The sequence below is a fragment of the Coffea arabica genome, chromosome 1e (genome assembly GCF_036785885.1).
Source record: "Coffea arabica cultivar ET-39 chromosome 1e, Coffea Arabica ET-39 HiFi, whole genome shotgun sequence".
NCBI lineage: Eukaryota > Viridiplantae > Streptophyta > Magnoliopsida > Gentianales > Rubiaceae > Coffea > Coffea arabica.
This window is the reverse complement of record NC_092311.1, coordinates 3,295,611-3,317,467: the sequence shown is the minus strand read 5'-3', so window position 1 is coordinate 3,317,467 and position 21,857 is coordinate 3,295,611.

The following is a 21,857-nucleotide window of genomic DNA, read 5'->3' as shown; positions in this document are numbered from 1 at the left end:
GATGAAGAAGAACAACATATTGTCCGTTTACTATAATAGTCAATGGCCAAGGAGCTATAATGACATCCTTGCTTTGCTAATTGTTGCAGGAATTATCAGTTTGACACTTTAATTACGAAAGGGAATTTTATTTAAGGAAATCGAACCAATTGGGCAATTTAAAAATTTGTCAAATTTAAAACACGTATTAATCCTTTGACGCTTGGCAAATAATATGGTTAATTTGGTGGCATATTATGATTGTCATGATATTAGGATTTTTCTAATGGATGCCCATTAAGCACTCATTTATACGCCTAAGATTTACCTAATTTACCATATATGTATACACATACTAATAAATATTACGCTCCCTTACATTTATATACTTTTCCTATTTAATTTTATTTATCCTACCTCACATTTATTTACTTTTCCTAATTAATTTTATATTTTTAAAAAATATAACACCTGAAATATATATATATATATATACAGAGCCATGATTTTGTATGGCAAATGCGGAAATGGCTGATCTACTGATTCTGATTCATCTGGGAGTTTTGCCACAGCACATTTGGCAAAAAGTCCAAGTGGATTTCTTAAGGGTGAGCTATTTTGCTTTTACAAGTACCCTTCATTTGACGGTATTGGTGCAAAATCGAGTAATATTCACAGTCAATCATATTGTCAACAGCTTCAAGAATCATATTGTCACAGTCTCTCAATTGGATTTCTTGCAAACCTTTCGAAGTTTCACGTCTAGATACGTTGGTTTAGAAGATTGGCAAAAGCCAATTAGACTCCCTGAAAAACCTAGAAGCTTGGTGAATGTCTTTTTATTATTTGAGAACTAAATAGGATCTTATGGATTATTTTTTACTGCCTTTGCCTTACTCACCTTTTAAAGAAAACTTGTTAGGAGTTAAAAAAAAGAAAAAGAAAAAAGATGCTTGATATCTTCTTGCAAATGATATGAAGTTTGAAGTCGATTGAGACCAACAGTACTTCAGGAAATTGGTGCCACACCCATCTGATAGTTAAGTTTGGGTTCCTCAGAGTGGTGTACTGACGAACTTCAAGTTATTTTTTAGAAATAACTAAATATGGGACCTTCCACTTGTGATTCATCAAATCAAACAAATGTTTGGCAGTTATCAAATCAAGCCCGTTTGGATGGCTATTTTTTGAAATTTTTATAAAAAAATGTGCTGTAACAATTTAATGTATGTGAGATAAAAAAATAATTTAAAAATACATTCACGAAAAATATAATTTTTTTTTAAAAATTCAAAAAACCAAAAAAAAAATTCACAATACAAGTTCAATTAGAGGGCACATGTCACAATAACTCTTGGAAAAAAAAAAACAGAAAAGCACATCCAACCACTTCATGTGCAATTCTAGCATCCTAATTTTGATTTTCTCATAATTTGGGGGTTCTTCTATCCTATAGGCTCAGAGTAACTTTTTCTGCAAGCACAATAATTTTTTCTGAGGATGTATTTAATTCAGGATGTGGGTGAGAATTTTTTTCATGAGCACATTTTCTAATTATCTTTTTTCACGTATATTAAATCGTTACAATATATTTTTCACAAAAAATCTAGAAAATAATCATGTTTGGATTGCATTTTTTTTGAATTTTTTTTGTAGAAAATGCACTGTAATGATTTGATATATATGAGATAAAAAGATGATTGGAAAATGTATTTATGAAAAACATAGAGATTTTTGGTGGAAAATTCCTTTTCAAACAATAAACGGGCAATCCTCAAAATGAACTCACCTCTTTTTTTATTTGGTGCAATTATCTTGTAGGTATAAATTGATAAAAAAAAACCTTAACTTTATTACTTTTTTTTGTTTTGACAATTATCATGTCTTGATGTATGTGGATAATATGGTCAAAATATAGAAACATTGTGCATCCCACGCTAAACGCCCAACTGCAACGGCGGCGGTCTCAAATGGTCTTGGAATATTAAAATCCAGTTCCGGACACGAATATTAACATCCAGTTCCGAAGTTGACCGTGACTATATTGTCTTGTCCTTTCTTTTCTTTTCTTTTCTTTTCTTTTCTTTTCTTTTTTCTGTTTTTTTACTTTTAAGAAATTGCCTTATGTAAATTAGATTGTTATTATCTTAGTCATGTTTGATAATTCAATTTAATATTTAAATTTAATCGATTTAGATCTTAACATGTTCAGACGTGTTTTGAAAATCAAAAATTAAATATTTGAATTAATAGCACTAAATTTCCTAGATTAAGCTTGTGTCCAAAAATAAGTAATAGACTATCCATTTATCACTTAATTACACTCAAATGTATCAAATTTAATACTTAATAATTTAATAAATTCAGATTTCATATTTCAGTTTTATCAAACGCATCCTTAATCAAAACTAAACTAAATTGTTTATTAATTTCATCACTTATCTTTAGTTACCTATGAACGTACTCCTGCTTAAGCTAAAAATATTGTCTGAATATGACACGTTTTTCTGTGCTTTGTGTGTGGCTTAGTTGCAACAAAATCGAAATTAACCCAAATATCCCTTGAATTAATCTAATTAAATGGGCTTTAATTATTTAATCTCTCATGTTACTGTAAGTACGTGCACCACAATTTCACTTCCCTCTGAGTTGTAAGATCTTTCTTTAATATAAAGATAAGATTGGGTAATGTGAAGTTGCAGATCAAAGTGGCCTAGAGTTTGAAGGAAATTATATTTTCCTCTTTATTTTTTTTGGTGCAAGAAAGATTTATTATGCCTAATTTTCTCCCTAGCTTCTTTTTTTGCTTAAGTAAAATTCTGCACTTAAGTCAAAATTAAGACAGTAGATGTCCAAGACATATAAATCACAATTAAAGCTAAAAAGTTATACATCAAGAATTTTAAGAAACAAAATATTTCGAGATCCAACCTTCGAGAATTATGCTTCTTATAATTCACAACCTAACTTTATGTGAGTTGTACTACATTGGGTTTTCTTTTTTTGCTTTTTTCATTTTTCATTTTTCCCTTTTTTGATGCTATATCACATATTGATTATAGAGGATTTGTTTAACGATTGGGCATTCTTTAAGGGACGTTGGCAATAGGTGGTAGAAAATTAAAATATTATAGGAAAAGTATATAAGTACAAAAGTGGACAATAAATATAAGTGTGCACAAGCATTTTACAATTTTGGTATGAATTAAGAGTTAATCTTATATATATAGATAGTGTATATACTATTACTGTTGGATACATGACACATATGCAAAATTTTCATTTCAAATTTAAATTCAAATTATGTGTTATGTATTCAATAGTGAAAGTGTATACACCATCAGTGTATAGAAAATAAATCCATCAATTAATTACACAATATTCAAAGGGTACCGATTAGGAAAAAACTATCGTTAAAACATACAAAGTAAAATATTACCACATATAAACAATGAAATGCTTAACGACCCATCTATGACATAAGCTCACATTATAAACTATCACAAATGGCGGGATTTCAACGAGAATATTTTAAGAATAAATTTTATAGACACTGACAGTGTATATACTATCATCATTATAACGCATGTGCACATATTGGATTTCAAATTCAAATTTTATATAGTTATTATTCATCCAAAACTGATAATGTATACACTATCAGTATAGAAACGATTAATTAATATTTTAACTAGGCATATTGAACAAGAAGAATTAATGATAAAGTTGGCCTATTTTCTGTAGATGTGGTTATATTCCACATCATATTAAAAATAAGTTTTTTTAACAAGTGCATGTCCGAACACTCATTATTACACATAAATTTGATCTAACCTGCCATATATATACACACACTAACACTTACTACCCACCCTTATATTAATACACTATCCTCAATTAATATTACCTTTCAAAAAATCTAATACCTGAATTACATCTCAACAATTGTTCGACAGGCACCGGAGGCTTAAAAGTAAGTTTTGCTGTATTTGAAAAATATGGATATCTTTTAAACTAATAACCCATTCAGAAACTTCATTTAAGAGGTGAAAAAGAAAAAACTATCTGATGCCTGAGACCAAACTTTGAAAAATTCGAAATTATGTCGATTCTCATGTTTGCTATCTCCGACATTTCTTTTCCTTTAGTGTGAAAAATAAGGATCCGAGCAAGAAAACATATGATTGTACTAGAAATGTTCCCCTTCCCAACAACCGGCTAGGCAAAATTAAGAAGGGACAAATGACAAAAGCAAAGATGGTTTTGTGCTTCGTCATCGACAAGTCATGTTTGGTTCATTTGGTCATGAAAATGGATTTTGTTCATTTGGTCACGAAAATGGATTTTTGGTCTTAAATGGAATGACTTGATTGGTACTCCAGTTCTAGCTTCAGATGTCAACATGTACGTTTTAGCAAGTGATAGGCTGAATGGTCTTTTCACTTGATTAAAAAAATAAAATTTTAAAACATTAAAAATTGTTATTTGTATAAAACAATTTCGACCCTCGTAGAACTTTTCGTTTGTTACGAACAATTACTGAGAATATAATAGATGTAACTGTAATTATCAAATTGCCTTCATGGGAAAAATTTTTGTTATACGATGTGTTTGTTTTTCAGGCAGGTGTGTTTGGACACTATTTAAAATAATTACTGTAATACTATTTGTGATGTGATATATGTGAGACAAAAAAAAGTGATTAAAAAAATAAAAAAATGTGTTGAAAAATGTGTTTATGATACAAGTAAATAATTTTTTGGTAATTATTTTACGCCCTTCCCACCCTTGTTTTAGATGTATTTAAAGCAATCCAAAACAAGGTAATTTTTCTTAAACTCGATCTATTTCTGGTAATCCGGTATTATTGAATAATTGTAATCTTATAAAGGAAAACCATCAAAACTTGCTGAAGAGGCTGAAGTGACATTTTTCCCTTTTCTGAAAACAATAGGTTAAGCTTGCTTATCTCTAACTACTATAGAAGTTTCAAATGTTTTGAAGGTCCATTATTAGTGATGTATCAAGATTTCTTGGTCTTTAGCTTTCACCATTATTCTTCAATCACACTGGTGCAAATAGATCAGTACATTAAAAGTTGCCCAAATGGATATTCTTGTTACCTATGTGATCAGTGGCGTGTTTGGATGGCAACAATATCTCAAATAACATTTCGCTTGCATCATAAACATATTTTTTAACTCATCTTTTTATATTCCCAATCACCTTTTTATCTCATATATATCACATCGCAAAAAGTGTTACAGTAATTATTTCAAATAATACTCTATCCAAACAATTGTCTGATTCTGGGCAATTATGAAAATCTTTCACTAACAGAAGTGACTAATGGATATCCTTGTAATACATTGTGCTTAAGTTAATATCAATCACCAGTCAAATAATTATGTACCATACTCTACAAAGTCTAATCATCTTCTTTATAGAATTCATGATATTACAATGTATTTTGTCACTAATGACGACAATCAACACATCAAATCAAACATCCTTAAAGAAGAGCATATTATATATATATATATAAATGGGCATATGTCACTTTATATCATTTTGTTTTCTACTAATATGGGGTCAATGATGAATGGATATGCCAAGATTCTTTGAATACTTTCCAACTTAAAAGTGGTAAAATGCCATTTTAATTTTGAAGAATACTTTTCATCCTATTTATTCAATTAGGATTCCCTAGCTTTAGCAGCAGCCATTGCTTGCTTAGTATAATTAATATGACGGGTCAAATTTGCAATTCTAATTGGTCATTTTGATTTTTAAAATCATCACGTTTAGTGTGTGTTTTTCTGTGCGTTAAAAATGTACGTCATTGTGCTCATTGAAGGTTCTTGTACACCCAATAGATTGGTCATTGGTCAATGGTCAAACTTGTACTTCTCTTGCAGGTGAAATTCACACGGATAACCAATGGGCCATATCTGGTTTACCCTTGAAGAGTCTATGTCCCCTGGACGTGGCTGTGAAGCTTCTGATGTTTTTTACTTTAGAATGTTCTGTTGCAAGCATGTGAATTAAAATGCTACAAGGTCATAGTTAACTCTTCTTCTTTTTTTTTTTTTTTAATAATCTAGGTTTGTTTGGAAAGTCAATTTTCACCAAAATTTTTTTACATTTTTCGTGAATATATTTCTTCATAATTTTTTTACCTCACATATATCAAATCGTTACAGTATATTTTCTATAAAAACTCAAAAAAAATGCAATCCAAACAAGACCTTATTTTACAAAATTTTTGTTGCTATTTGTTCAACAAGAGAAAATTTAAACAAAAAATTAATGTGTTCTGGAAGTCTATATATATATATAGGAAGAAACTTATCCTAAATATTAAGTTTGATCGACTCCTTCTGTCTCTAATTAATGAATTTTTGTTCTTGTTATTAAGAAAAAAAGGTAGTCTTTGTAATGATTATTAACCTCTTTGTCGTAGTAAGCATTTAATTGTAAGGATACTAATTTATCTTGACACAAATTAATTGTATAATTATGGCTATATCTTGTACAAGATCTCCTTCAAATTATACGCCATTTTTTTATGTCTTTTCAACGGCTTTAATTTGAGCCAACACAAATTACTTACAAAATAATTATAATTATATCTTGTATATGACTTAATTTAAATTGTATGCTAGTTTTTTATGTCTTTCCAAGGACTTTAATTTGAGCCACAAAAAATTGAGCCTAGGTCAACGCGCTCCGAGAATCGTGACAATTCCATGGGGACGTCTCTAAGTTTGGGGTTTCTCATTTTAGCGTACGGTTTTGGGCGTTTAACTTAGGTTCTTTAAATTCTTGATTTTATATTCAGAAGAATATGCTCAAAAGTCAGAGTGGGATGCGCATATTTTTCTCTAGTGGAAGGTCCTCGATTCAGCCTTTCTACTTACAATCTGTTCCATTTTATTAGAGAAAAATACAATTTTCATCCCTATTATTTGGGGTATGAGAAAATTTCATCCCTAAAATTTTAGTTAAAACACATTTCATCCTCTTTATTTTATAATTTCAACCAATTTCATCCCTAAAGTTTCATGCAAATGCATTTCATCTTCATATTTTATAAATTTGACTAATTGAGAATAATTGATGGACTGCCAATTAATTTGAATGGAATATCATCATTTGACCACGACATGCTCATTAGTTAAAAAGAATTGGATTAACAAAAAACTCAAAAATCATATTTTAATTTACTGTCTCCTTTTCTTCAAAAAAACTAAAGTTACTCTCTTTTTAATGACAAATTGAACAAAAAGATTAAGAAGAAACGAAGTTGTGAAGAAGAAACAATCCATTATAGCCAATTGGAGAAAAAAATATGAAACAATCCCATTGCAACCAATTGGAGAAAAAAATTAATTTGAAAAAAGAATTGTTTTGATTTTCATTTATTTGCAAAATTTTGTATTTTTGCATCATATACATGTTTTTTTCAAATAGTTTATCTTTCATCCAATCTATTTTTTTTTTATCTCACATACATCATATCATGAATTTTAAAAAAAAAATCTCCTATCCAAACAACTCATTATTATTTATGTAATTAATTCGATAACCGAATTAATTATTAGCAATACAAATATTAATGGGACATGCTAGTGATGTGATGATATTCCATCCAAATTGGTTAGCAATCATTTTATTGTCCTTAGTTGATCAAATTCATGAAACTATGAGAATGAAATGTATTTGCATGAAACTTCAAGATTGAAATTGATCTAAATTATAAAACTACGAGAATAAATATATGTTTTGACTAAAATTTTAGGAACGAAATTGTTCAACACTCCAAACATTGGGGATAAGAGTGCATCCTCCCCCCCCCCCCCCAACAAAAAAACCTTACCACCACCCAACCCAACCTAACCTTCCCCGGGATATGGGGATTGATTAATGGTTCATTTCAACAGAACTAAATAAATTTTCCAGCTCTTTAAGTTCTCCTCTTGTTTCTACATCAGGCTATTTTGGCCTTTTAAGAAGTTAATTACAAATGCATTGCATATCCAAATTTTTCTAGAATTCAAATATATATATCATTTTTGGAAAGTGAAATGCATATTCCAGAATTTAATATCTTGCCATGCTTCACAGGAGAAAGATTCTCAATAGCTTCAATGTCTATGTCTGTCTTACAATTAGACTAAGTTTTTCTGATTACTCCATACTGATAAAGATGCTTTTTAGCGCCCAATTAGTCAAGAATAGTACATTTATCCTCGTAGAAAACGTGTTGAACTCTAATAAATCTTTAATTTTGTAACTGCTTAAATAACGATTTGTCATCATAATCTATTTTAACTAGGACAGACATTAAATTCTTAATTTAACGTTCAGGTTCATACGGGTCGGATTCTCCATCAAATCAATGTATCCGCTGATGTCAATTTAATTTTTTTATTGAAAAAAATAAATTATATGCAAACATATTTCTATTAATCACTATCTTATTTCACCTTTTTCGAAAATTTCACGTACATTCTTCATCTTTAAAAATACTGCTACATTCCTAGTACAATATTTTCTGGATACATACTAGTATGATTTAACAGCGACAATAGTTTCTTTCCATGCAAGAAGGGTGGGAATTAAAAAGATGAATCTTTTTTTTTTGGGTCCTTGTAGAGAAGTGGTGGAATTTAAGAAGGTTAATCTTTTTCCCCTCAAGTAGGGGAGGGAATTTAAGAAGGTTAATCTTTTTTAACCCTAACTAGGGGTTTGTTGATCAAACAAGAGTATATTGCAATCAACAGCAGGCATCTTAATTTAATTTTTTGGTGACAATCTATTCAATCAAAGTAAAACAAATACAACAAAACAACCACAAGGAAGCTCTATATTTTGACAAAAGGAAAACTGAAGAAATTTATACAAAATTAAGTTTCACCAACCCAATTGGTAATGGATTTGAAAACTCAAATTTGACAAGAAGAAGAATATATATACACAGTATAGCAAAGGTAATTATTTTCTTGTTCATCATATAGTAAATTCTTAATAGTTACCTACTACTTTGTCTTGGCAAAAATTACTTGTGCAATTATGAGTTTACCTTGTATACACCATTACTTCAAATTGTAAATCATTTCTTGATTTCTTTTCAATGACTTTAGTTTGAGATTTTGCTTATCAGCGTAATGTTCTGGCCGTTTACCTTGGGCTCTTGTTCTTGATCTTTCTTCAAAAGAAGATGCTCAAAAGGTTACAGTGGGATGTGGGGACTGATTAATGGTTAATTTCAACTCAAGTAAACAAAAATTCAGCCATTACTTTTCCTCTTGTTTCTACATCAATCTATTTCATGAAGTGAATTACAGATGTATGCACGTAGAAATTGTTCCAGACTTTATAGTTTTCATGGCCACGTGGTTCGCATAGGGAAGATCCTTAACAGTTCAATGTCTACGTCTTTCTCATAATCAGACACCCTTATTCCTAAGGTCGAAATTCTACTGATTGCTCCCTCCCAATACAGATGCTTTTTAGACCCAACCTGTGCAAATAATGCCATTTATGCTCCTAGTGTTAAACTCTCATATCCTTAAGGAGAGACCAAATCCACTGTCTTCTACAAGTTTCAATATTAGTTGTACGGGTCATTAATGCATTTTTTCCCCCAAAATGATGGGTTGTTTTGTATACATCTGTAGAAACTCTAAGAAGTGTATGTACATCTATATATATATATATATATATATATATATATATATATATATATATATATATATATATATATATATATATATATAGTAGATCAGGTAAATATTAGATGTATTAACGAGTGCCTTAAGAATATCCGTTAGGAAGTGGTCAGTGGCATTTGTCCACGTGGTAAAAAAAGTATCCAATAATTTGTAATATTAGATGTATTAATGAGTGTCTTAAGAATATCCATTATGAATTTATTTCTTTTCAAAATTTAGCTTTGTAAAATTTAAAATCTTCCAATTTATATTGGTGAAGTATCCACTAATTTGTCTTAAAGATCTAGATCAATTGATTGGGATGTTAATCAAGTTATCACGAGATTCCTGATTTGACTTTTAAATCCTTCCATTTCCCCTTTTCCTGTGTAAGGTTTAGATTCCCCTTCAAATCGAAATATCCACTGACTTCAAAGAAAAGCCTTGTATTGAAAAAGAAAAAACAGAAATATGCACACGTATTTCTATTAATTCACTATTTTAATTCACCCTTTTCATAAATTTCATATGCACCTTAATTTCTTCAAATGTAAAGATGATGGTTTAAAAAATTCCAAGGTCACAGGATAGTGTACATCTGTTCTGTCCCATGTCATCAAGGAATTTGTTTCTCACAAATATCAATTGCCATTTCTTAGATTAATTTGCTCAAAAAATTTTTTTTGGGTTAAGTGACAATTGGCATTTTCTAATTGATGGATATTTCCTTTAGAGCTAACTGAATAAATTATCAAAAGATTAACGAATCCAACAGTCATGAGAAATGAACAATCTTGTCAGGTTGCGTCCTTAAAAGAAGACATGCTATAGTAAAACATTATGCCACAGAAAAGCATGCCGTGATTAATAAGTTAATCATATCTCCGCACTTTCTCAGCAAGTGATTGGGGAAAAAAATGGAAAGAGTCTAGCAAAAGCAAGAGAAAGCATGTCAGTTAAAAATTTTCAGAAAGTTATGAAAATGACAAAAACAAAGCAACAGAATATCGTCACACCACAGAGAGAAAGCTTTATTTTCAAAAAGTTTGTCTGCATATTTTCCTATCGAAAAAGTGATTGTGATCAATAATAAATGTATAATTATTTCCTGGAGATTTGCGTGGGAGGTGTTTAATTAAGGAGGAGGATCCTCATGTTCATTTGGTCATGGTCATACATATTTGACTACTAGGAAAAGTGTCACTGGGGGAGCAGTTGGTATTAAAGGACATCTTTGATTGTTTTCTAGTGGTAAACTTTGATTTGCTTGTCTTAATCTTCATGCAAGCACCAGGAAGGAACGAAGCAAGGTGAGAATGTTCATGAATTAGTTGAGGAGAGCAACATTGTGAGATTAATGATCCTTGAGGATGTTGTTTACCTTGCGAGAGTTGTTGACATACACGACTTATAATTTCCTTATTTGATAGCAACAAGAGAGTCATCAAACTTCACCTATTCTCTTGGTGATTTGAACCAGAGATCTGTAGGTTACATGTGAAACGTCTTATCAATTGATTTGAAGTTTGTTGAATTTATTAATTTTACGTATCTTACATGTTACGATAATACATATACTGATCGTGCAATTATCATTAACAGTCTCAAACCCTATAACATATCAAAATTAGAAATTTTTTTCCGTGGAAAAAATAACGATCGGGACTCTCAAACTTTTTTTGGGTAGTTGATTAAACTTTTGAGACATTCGACAAATCTGGAATTGCTGTGCTTCTCAACTAGCTATTTCCCACTTTTTTCAAAATAAAAGAAATAGGCAGAATTTGAATCTGCCTTTGCTCTACAATTTTCCTATGTCGATCTTTCTTTTTCGAAAGTAAAAAAGTTGGGAATCCAATCCTCTTAGAATTTTGCCATCTAAACTTGTTTTTTTTTTCTCTCTTTAATTTAATTATTAATTTTTTCAACATCAGCTATTCCATAAGCTACCCGTAGACGGGTTGATTTCTCTCGTTGGATACAAGCTATGTATACAAACCATTTATACGTGATACATTTACGTATAGAACAACCAATAGATGATATCCATTTATGTACGGAGTGATAAACCACAAATTCCAGTCAAAGACTAACCACAGCTACCGTGTCCATTAAAGATTGTTACTTTCTAGAAGAGATTAGTATTAGTTAATTTCATGGAGAATTATACTTCGTTTTTTGCGTTTGATTATTCGAAACTATAAATGATGAAATACAAAATTCATAAGTATCTTCTACAACTGTACCAAATGTCTACGGCGGGTATGGATGATTGCTAGTCCAACCGGTCCAAAACGGTTCTGCTTAATTCAACAGGATAGAAGTTTGTTTTTTCAAGATGTAAATCACTTTCAACACAATATAAATTTAGAAAAATTTTTGTAAAGGAAAAATAACCTGTTTCATTCCTCATATTTTGTAAAAATATTCTTTTCATCCCTCACTTTTAAAACGAAACAAATTCGTCCCTAGCATTTAAAAATTGAAACCATTGCAATCCTAAATTCAACTTTCAATCTGAATCAAACTGTTAAGTAACCCGGTAATAAATTTTGGGGAGAGAATTGATAAATCACTCAGTTAACTCCATCACATTTACATGACATTTATTGAACCAAAAAAGGAAAAAAATTTAAAAAAATTATAACTTAAAGGGGTCGTTATTTGTTTTGGAATAGTGGTTTTCTTTTTCAGTAAATCTTTTCATGCACTGTCAATGTATACACTTGCGAGTCTAGATGTATATCATACATACAATGTTTGGTGTTTAAATTTGAATTGAAATGATGTAGCGGATATCTAAACCATCAGTGTATATAATGACAATGTAAGAAAAATTGATCCTTCTCTTTTACATTATAATTATTTATTTTTTCTTTTTGGGTTCATTAAATTTCATGTGAATATCAAGTTGAGTTAATCAAGTGATCTACCAATTGTACCCCCGAAATTTGTAATCAAGTTGTTGGGTGGTTGGATTCAGATTGAAAGTTGATTTTAGAGATGTAATAACTTTAGATTTTAAATGTCAACGAAGATTTCGTTTCATTTTCAAAGTGAGAGACGAAAAGAATATTTTTGTGAAATATGAGAAATGAAACTTTTGTAAATTCTACACGTGACATTTAAAAAGATGTATGCCACGCGGTGGTTGCGTGTGTGTATATATTTCTAGCCCTTGATCCGCTCCTAATTCTTAGTGTGCCCTGACAAGTTATCTGTTGAAGTTTGTTTTTTGGGTTGGATACTTGGATGGATGGCCTACAGTCCAAAACTCGGCCGCCAAATTTTGTCGATGTAAAAATTGGAGGCCGAGCAAGACTGTAAGGGGGATGAAGCAAATGTAGTCCAAACGGCAAATTTCAATAGTTGGACCTTAAGCTTCTAGAATTGGTGATTTTCTGGCTTATTTTTCTGTATCCGGCCTCCAATGAATCACCTGAAATTTGAGAGCTTGATGTTCGAGGTCCACGGTCAAGGACAAATTGACTTCAAAATTAATACAACCTTAATACTAGTCCGGTAGAGTTTAATATTAATTTTGTATACACTGATAATGTACACACAGGTAGATATAGATGCTGCGGTAGGATTTTTTTTTTTTTTTTACCATTATTCTTCAATCACACACTGGTGCAAATAGATTAGTAGATTAAAAGTTGCCCACATACTGATAGGTATCTACCGTAAAGTAATTCTCTGATTCTTGGCAATTATAAAAATCTTTCATTAACAGAAGTGGCAAATGGATATCCTTGGAATACATTGTGCTTAGTTGCCATTGTACTTAATATCAAGGGATAATATCAGAAACCTCCCTCGAGATTTTTCTTAATATCAATTAGCATCCTTAAAATTATAAAAAATAATTTACCGCTCCAAGTAATTACAAAATGACTCTATTAACTCTCACTTGGTACATAATTCACATATCAACTAAATGGAGCTAAAAACATTATAAAAAAAGAATCAAAAGTCACTTTCTTCCCTTGCCTCTTTCTCCAAAATTCTCTTTTACTCATTTTTTAGATGATTATGAGATTTTTATTTCTAAATTATAATAAATTAAATTTTATTTACCTTTTTCTTTTTGTGATTGTGATAAGGTGGGGTGTGATTTATTTGTTTATTCTGTGTTCATTTTTGTAATGATTTAGCACAACTTAAAGGCTTGGACCATAGGTTGAGAAAGAGGTTGGGAAAAAAACAAGATTAATAAGAAATTGGTTTAAATATATAGAGTTGAATTGGTGCTAGTATATCTCTTTACAAACATTTTTTTTATTTTCCAAAGTTATATTTTTACGGACTATAATTTTGTGATGTGGCAGTACAACTAGAAATTATTTTTTAGGTGGTGGTTTTTTCTTTTAAAGTAAACAAAGTGGTTTCGAAGTATTTTTATTTAGCAAAATGAGCAAAAGGGTAGTTTGGGTTTTTCTAAGTTTTATTACACAAATAACAAAAGTAAGAGAGATAAGTTATTTTTTAAAACCTTAAGAGGTGCGACGTGAATAAAGAGAAACCTCAAGAAAGTTGTTTGATATTATCCGTAATATCAATCACCAATCAAATAACTCAAACAAAATAATTGCGTATCGTACTCTACAAAGTCTAATCATCTTTTTTTTAATAGAATTCATGATATTGCAATGGATTTTGTCACTAATGACGACAACCAGTACATCAAATCAAACATCCTTAAAGAAAAGAAAAATATATATATATAAAACAAAGGCATATGTCACTTTATCATGTTGTTTTCTACTAATATGGGTCAATGATGAATGAATATGCCAAGATTCTTTGAAGAAATTTCCAACTTAAAAGTGGTAAAACACCATTTTGATTTTGAAGAATACTTATCATCTTTCTCAACTGGATTCCCTTGCTTTAGCAGCCATTGCTTGCTTTTAAAAGCAACAATTTAATTAAGGACAATTAATATGACGGGTCAAAATTGCAATTCTTATTGTTCATTTTGATTTTAGAATCATCACGTGTAGTGCGTGTTTCTGTGTGTTAACAATGTACGTCATTGTGCTCATTGAAGCCACATTGAAGGTGCTTTGTACACCCAATGGATAGGTCAAACTTGCACTTCTTTTTCAGACGAAATTCATACCAACAACCAATGGGTCACATCTGGGTTGCCTTTGAACGGACGAAATTTCCTGGACATGGTTGTGAACTGTCTGATGCTTTCAGAATGTTTCTTTGCACGAGTACATGCAACCAGATTAAAAGTACTTCCTTTTTTTTTTTATTTTTTAAATCCTATTTTATTACAAGGTGAGGTCTTGGGAAAGGGAATGGTGAGCGGAGTGAAGACGCCTCTTGTTGTTGTTTATACAGTTTGTCTACTTGCTAGGGTTGCTGCTTTGGCGGAATTGATGTTGACAGAATTCGGCCCTCGGGGCTTAGTCTTGTGGCTGGGGTTGCTGAAGATGGGCTTAGGTCCCTGATTCAAACCTTATTACCAGCAAATTGCAGAGGGTGGGGGAATAATCTACCGGGCCCACTCCCTGTAGGACACCTCTAAAAAAATATAATTAAAAAAAACTGCAAAAAAATTGACAAAAAAAAAAAATGTTGACAGGATTCGAACCTTAGGGAAGAAACTTAAATCCCTCCTAGTAGTAATTGAACCAAAACCCAGTGGTTAAAGTACTTTCCCTATCCCAGTATATATGTCACAGTTAACCTTTTTTTTTTGGCCAAACAGAATTATTTTGCAATTAATAGCAAAGTAAATATATTTGGTTTTTGATGATATTTTTTCAACAAGAGTAAATCTAAGTATGACTCGATAGGCTGACTATAAAACTTAAATTAACGTGAAGACTGTACATTCAATCGGTGGTCGTTGTAATGATCAATTTCTTCTTCATCGTGGTAAACAGTTAATTGTAAGGATACTAATACATCTTGACACAAATTACTTGTACACAAATTACTTGAAATTGTACATCATACTTTACATCTTCTTAACGATTTTATCTTCAGCCAATGATAATTACTTTACAATCATAACTATATCTCGTATACACAATTTACTTAAGAGCCATTTGCTTCAAATTCCACGATCTCTAACATTATGGGTATAATAAATTACGGCATAACAATGAGTTTGACAAAGACTCCAAGAATATTTGGTAACTCTATAACAATGGATTTTAGTAGCAATGGATTTTAGTAGCAATGGATGTTAGTAATAAAAAATGATAAATAAGTGAAACCTACTATTTAATAGTTATCGTGAAACTCATAGAAGGGGTCTACAAAATCCATTAACTGATTTTAATTGACTCAAAAACAAATATTATATATGGGTATAATTGAAATTGAACCTCATTTCTTCTCTTGAATACCTTACTTGTTATATCTTTTCAAAAACTTTAATTTGAGCCACAAAAATTTGAGACTAGGTCAACTTGCCCCACGAGCATTAATTTGTGACAATTTCCCAGGGGCCGTGGCTAAGTTTGGGAGAAAAAGTGGCCCTGAGGGAGTGATTGGTATTAGAGGAATTCTTTTATTTGCTTGTCTTAATCTTCGTTCAAGCACGAGTGAGGAACGTTACTATATGAGAACATTCATGATTTGAGGAAAGCAAGAAAGAAACATTATCCTTGGAGGAAGTTTGATTTCCATAGAGTTTTTGACATACACTTCTTAAATTTTCCTTAAGGATTAATTTAGGTTAGTTTATTTCACTCGACAACAATAAAAGCGTGGTAAAATTTTAAATACCCTCCTTATAATTTGAATCAGGGATTCATAAGTCAAAGATAAAACGTCTTATCAATTAACTTGAATTTTGTCAAGTTTAATACCCCCAACATATCTTACATGTTATATGAATGCACGCATTGTTTTGTGCAATTGTAATTAACAATTATAAAAGCTCCACAAATCTACGAATTGGAAATTTCTTCATGGGAAAAAAAGTTTAGGTTGTTGATCAAAATTTTTAGAAGTTTCTTCGTGGGAACGAAACAATTTTTCGTGTATGCATACATGTTATGTGTATGCATACATTGTCTTGTGCAATTGCAAATTTGCAATTAACATATCTTACATGTTATGTGCATGCATGCATTGTCTTGTGCAATTGTAATTAACAATTATTAAAACTCCACATTTCTCTGAAATTAGAAGTTTCTTGCATGGGAACGAAAAACTTTTTGGGTTGTTGATCCGACTTTTGAGACATTCGACAACTCTGGAAATGCTGTCCTCTTCAACTAGCGGTTTCCCACTTATTTAGCTTTATTTGAGGAAAAAAAAGGCTTTTCAATCTGCTTTTGCTTTACAATTTTCTAATCTTGAACTTTTATTTTAAGTGCTTGCGATGTATAAAACGTGGGAATCGATACCTCTTAAAGTTTTGCCAACTAAAATTGTTCTTTCTTTTTTAGATATTAATATTTTAACATCAACTATTCCTTATTAAACCTATCGATTGTAGATAGGTTGATTTTGGACCGAAACTACTGATCCACATAAAACACCTAATAACCCTCATAATTATAGTTACTTAGGTCCTATTTGATTATCTAATTTAGTATTTAAATTTAATAAATTCACATCTTAACTTTTCAGACGCATTTGATACCAAAAAATTCAATATCTGAATTTATTAAGTGACACTGAATTTTCTAACCATAATTTACTTCCAAAAATAAGTAATAAGTTATTTACTTATCATCTAATGTGATACTCGCTCAGATGTATCAGATTTAGTACTTAACAATTTAATAATTCAATGGATTCAGACTTCAAGTTTCAGATTTCATATTTTAATTTTTAGACTTCAATTTTATCAAATACACTCTTATAGGTTATCTAGAGAGAAAGAATAAAAAACTTCCTTATAAATTCTAAAATAGTTTTTCTTTTAAACTCCCATCCTTCCTCATATCAATTGTCAAGATTAAGATTCAAATCTTGAATCTAACAGCAGAGCGAACTAAGTCATTCCTGACTATTGAGCTAACTCCAATGGTTTAACGATATATAATATCTTTTAGGAATTTCAAATAGAACATAAATTTTTTAAATGAGCTCCTTCTTTTTATCTTATGATAATAAACCCATATCACATTTATGATATAAGTCAGTGATGGAGCCAAGACCCCATGGCGAGGGGATGCAATAGTCAATTTTAGTATAAATCATGTTTTTTAAATTTATATAAGAAATACTATGTACTTTGATTGAAAGGCCAAATCCTTTTTTCTCATTAACGTGTCATTAATGTTTAATTTGGAATGGATCCAAACTTTTTGTTAGAGGAGGTAATCAATAAAAAATCTTAAAAATATCAACACAAAATCTTATTTTTTTTAGGGGTCAATGTGGGATGAGAAAAGCATATATAATGGTAAGAGGATAATCTATGTATAGAAGAGAATTTTCTTAAATTTAAAGGGAACAATGCAACAAAAGAAGAGAATTTTATAAAATTTAAGGGGTGCAAATATGATGCAAATTCAAAAATCTTAAAAAAATTTTAAGATCATTATATAATTTTATCAAATTTGAGAGTGCGCAAAATTTAATTGCCCACCCTCACTTCTATTCTACCCAGCTCCGCCACTGAATGATGAGCAATGCATATGGATCATCTACGCATGATACATTTACGTATAGAACAATAATAGATGAACAGCAGCAACCATCTTTTGTGTTTTTTTTTAAGAATATAAAATGACGCAATGGAAGCGTTTTATCTTTTATATCTGTACCAAATATGAGATGGTGCCTCAACGAGTTTTAAAGTTTTTGGGTGGGATGAAGGGCCGAGCGACACTGAAAGAATGTTGAAGCTATGATATGCAAACGGCAAAGGTCAAATAATTTGGGCCTAAGGCAACTGGACTAGATGATTTTCCGGCTACTACTGATTTCTTGTGTATCAAGCCTGCCAATGAATCACCTAAAACTTGGGAGCTTGATGTTGACAACAAGGTCCACTATCAGGTACGCAATTGGGTATGTTTAGATAGAAAATTATTTAAAATAATTATTTAGTACTTTTTTTTATATGATATATATGAGATAAAAAATTAATTAAAAAACATATGCATGATGCACAGCAAATAATGTCTATCCAAGCACAATTGACTTCCAAATTACTACAAGTTTAATACTGATTCAGTTGTTGAGGGTCGATACTTGAGATTTAACTATCACAAGTACACAGTGAAAGGAGATTGAGGGGATGGGGTCAAGCTTCGAGGTGATTCCCATAGTTAATCCAATCTCCAAAGAGAGAAAGCAGTTTTAGGGTAGAGAAATGGTGGTGTTTGAGCATGTGTTTGCCATTAATGGATATGTGACAAGATATTTTAATTGTCATATTTGTGTAATCACTAGGGGTGATAATGAATTGAGTCGAGATCGAATATTGCTATGCACTAGGTTGAGTAGTGCTATGCTCGAATTTGAATTCAATGATAAGTAAGTCTACTCAAGTTTGAATTCGACTCGAGTGAGCAGAAATTTATATAACTCAACTTGATTTGAGAAAAGAACAATTAAAGCTTGAACTTGACTCGATAAGGCTCGATACTATTCTTAAGCCTTGTCAAGCATGAGTACTTAGAAACTTGAAATTCAAAAGTTTGCAATAAACCCTTATTGATCATTTCATAATAAAAAATATATATTATGTAGATAATAAAATAAATTAAGCTACTCGACCCATACTCAAGCAATACAAAGAGAGGTTCGAACTTGACTTGCTTTCTATATCGAGTTCGAGTTATCGAGTTACTCAAGCTCGAACTCAAACTTAATTTTTTCGATCAAACCAAGTTCGAACTGATCGTTTGATTGACTTATTCGCAAGCAGCTTGACTCGCAAGCACCCCTAAATCACCAACTAAATTTATACAACTTTGTGTCAAAATGCTAAATTCTTTATAAAACTCTATGGGCTTGAGATTAATAGCTGAATAACTCACGTAAAGACCAGCCCATGAATCAAATAATCTCTAAAGTCCACAGAAAGCCTCTTTGTAAGGTTGTCTGCCCTATCAGGGGAACACATAATAACTGTTAAAAACGCAAGTTACTGTGGTCAATGACAAGTGTTACCGTTTGACTAATAATAAGCATGTCCATATGTCTGCAAGTGAAGAAGGAACAAAACAAATCGTAATTTAAGCGGTTGCGTTGTTGCAAAAGTGAAAATAAATCATAATTTAAGTGAGAAAAAAAGAAATGAAAGGAATGATCTTATATGTCATTCGCCAAATTTCTGGAGAAAACATCGAGTCCATTTGAGAACTGTATTTTGGGAAATTTTTTTTAAACGTTTTTCTGATTATATCATCAACATAATTTTTAATTATCTTTTTATCTCACCTATATTACATCATAAAAAGTGTTATAATATTATTCTAAATAATTTTTTTCAAATAATTTCCTATCCAAACACACCGGGCCATTTCCTTCTTTTATACACAACACAGAACTCCTTCAAACCTTCGAGATCAAGGGTGTTCTGATTTCTACTAACCATGATCCATGTAGTTAGATTGAAACTAAGTGGGATGACAGGATGGTTTAAGTGCAACCTTTTATTTGTTGAACAAGCAGTTTGCAATTCTCTATCTGCAAATTCTTCTAGAAGCAGAGAGTGGAAGGATATATTAATAGCTACTCAAACTTGAATGTTGCAGAAAAAAAAGTTGAGAATACTCCTTGATCCAATTACTAGTTGTATCCCCATCCAGATTAAGCATTACCAGTGCAAAAGAAGGAATGTTCAAAGAAAAAGATACAGGACTAAGATATCTGCAGCTCTATTCCCATTTAGAACAGCGAATGTGGGATGGGCTCCTCTCCATTATCCCTTCTCTCCAATTTCCCTCAATACATTCTTAGATTTTTGACACATGAATCAAGCATTTATAAATGGTTGAGATCATCTCTAGCTTACCATATTTCTTAACTATAGTCATCAAACTTTACATTTGACATCTATCCCATTCGAGTTATCTAAGGGAAGTTCTCAACTTTCCTACTCAAAATTTGATTGCATAGCATATGTTGGGTTTTTTTTTTTTTTTTTTTGAAGATTGGAACTGATAATTTTTTTTCTTGACTTTGGAAACAAGTAAAAGAATTGGAAAAGGAAAAAAGGTAGTCACGAAAAATCTTATGCATCCTAAAAAAAAAAAACAAAAGAAATTTGGTTATTTAATATGAATTGAACATTCCTTTTCTTTTGTTTTTTTTAGAAAAATTTAGTAAATGATGAAAAACCTAGATTTGATAACAAAAGTTTTTTGAAAAAAAAAATTTTCATTTTTTTGGATTGTGAATCTAGGCAGTTTTTATCGAATCCAAAAAATTATAGATTGACCATTTAAATGTTTTTCTAATTGCTATAGTTGGTGTGTCTTTCAATTTAAACACCAAAAAGATATCAAGATTCATAATCAAAATAATATGAAAATTTCATTTTTGTATGGTTTCATGTTGTAAAAACTAGGTTTACCTGACTTGTTGATTAAAAATGAAAAAGAAAAGAAATGAGAAAGAATGAGCAATAAATTTAATCAAAATCATTTTTTTTGGTTTATGGGATGCATAATATTTTTCATATTGAATATTGTTTATATTATTTTCATTTCTTTTAGTTTTTTTTTAAAAGTGAGGAAAAGATATATCAATTGCAATCTTTATAACATAAAAGATATATAAATTCTAATCTTGAAAATTGCAACTAGTAGGAACTTTCCTAAGTAGGTAACTTAATGGGATGATGTCATAGTTAACACTTAACATTCTACAAGTTAGATAGAAGTAAACCTAACACTTCATAAATATTTAATATATGTGTCACTCACCCAAGAGTGTATTGAGGGAAACTAGAAGGAAAAAGTAATGGAGAGGAGCCTAGCCCTGGTAGATGTATCAACACCCATTAGCATACCTAATCCCATGTTAAGTTCAAGATAACAAGAAGATATGTAAATCTCCTCAAAATGCTCAAGCAATTCAATGCAATCCAAAATTTAAGTAGTACTCCATTTCTTTTTTTCGTGTTTGGAGGCCTGCATAAATCATAAAAAGTAGCAAAGCGACTTGACTTATTGTTCGAGTGCAGATTTGATAGAGCAGTTATTTGGCACATTTTGCTGTGTT